Here is a 1621-nt window from a genome sequence, read left to right as displayed (position 1 = left end):
GCTCTCTACGCCCCTCCTCAATATGTTGCAGGACAGTTTGGAACGAGGTCAACTACCGCCCGACCAGCGAGCGGCGACCATAGTCACAATTCCAAAACCCGACAAGCCGCCTGAGAGTTGCGGTTCATACCGACCGATTTCTCTCTTGAACGCCGAGACTAAAATCTTGGCTAAGTTGTTGGCCAATCGGCTGCTGCCGCATCTGGAGCATCTGATTCATCCTGACCAATCAGGATTCATGCCTCATAGAAGCACGGCGATGAACTTGAGGCGTCTGCATGGGGTAATGGCACGTGCGCCAATGTTGATGGAACCGGCGGCGATCCTCTCGCTCGACGCCAAGATGGCATTTGATCTGGTTGAATGGAGTTACCTGTTTGCGGTCTTGGAACATATGGGGTTTGGCCCGAAATTTATAGCATGGATCAAATTGCTCTACCAGGCCCCAGTGGCGCGAGTATTGGCTAATGGCCGTCTCTCCAGAGAAATATCGCTGAGGAGGGGTACGAGGCAGGGCTGCCCGCTCTCGCCGCTACTTTTTGCCTTGGTCCTGGAACCTTTGGCCACGGTCATTAGGACTACCCGATTGCTGAGAGGCGTGCAATGGGGGGATGGTTGGGAAGACAGGGTGTCACTGTATGCAGATGACATGCTGGTCTATGTGATGGACTTGCCGTTAAGTGTACCGGCACTGCTGGCGCTGTGCGACAAGCATGGGAAGGCTTCGGGTTATACTTTAAACTGGTCGAAATCGATACTATACATGCTTAATGGTGCGGCACCTGACCTAGGAGACAGCTGTCCGTTGTTGTTGGCGGATGTCTCCTTCCGCTATCTGGGGATCCAGGTTACGCGAGACCATGGTACCTTCCGTAACCTGAACCTTCAACCGCTGCTCGAACGATTGAAATCTGATGTGCGCCACTGGAGCACCCTCCCCTTGACGCTCTTAGGAAGAGCAGCGCTGTTCAAGATGATGGCGTTGCCCCGCTTCCTTTATGTCCTAGAAAATACACCAGCGTTAGTCCCGGTGCAGTTCTTCAGGCAGGTCTCTAATCTACTATCAAGCCTACTGTGGGGGACCAAACCGGCAAGAGTGGCACAATTGAAATTGATCAGGGATTGGTACGGTGGGGGGATAGCACTCCCAAGCTTGGAACTCTACTACTGGGCGGCTCATCTTAAGGTGGTTAACCGGTGGTTACATTGTCCGCAGGATGACCCGGCACTATTAGCGGATAGGAAACAACTTGGAGCTGCCACCCTGCTGGCCCCACTCTATGACAAAAGGCTGCTTAAGAAACTGGTAGGACCCACTAGGCACACGGTGGCACTGTGGCATAAAGCCCAAGCACGACTGAAGTGGGATGGGGTGATCACACGCATGACGCCGTTGTGGGACTCCAAAGCCCTGGGTAGCCTACGGCATAGCAAGGGATTCGCCCAATGGGACACCATAGGGATCTCAGCGGTTGGGGACCTGTGGGTCGGTGGGGAGGTGGTACCATTTGCGACACTCAGGGAACAATATGACATGGGAGCAACTGAGACTTACCGTTACTTACAGATCCGACACGCATTGCTGGCAGCACTAGAACCCGGCATCACGGTCCCGGAGTCG

This window comes from Lissotriton helveticus, chromosome 6 (genome assembly GCF_964261635.1).
Source record: "Lissotriton helveticus chromosome 6, aLisHel1.1, whole genome shotgun sequence".
In the NCBI taxonomy this organism is placed as follows: domain Eukaryota; kingdom Metazoa; phylum Chordata; class Amphibia; order Caudata; family Salamandridae; genus Lissotriton; species Lissotriton helveticus.
This window is presented reverse-complemented; position numbering follows the sequence as displayed.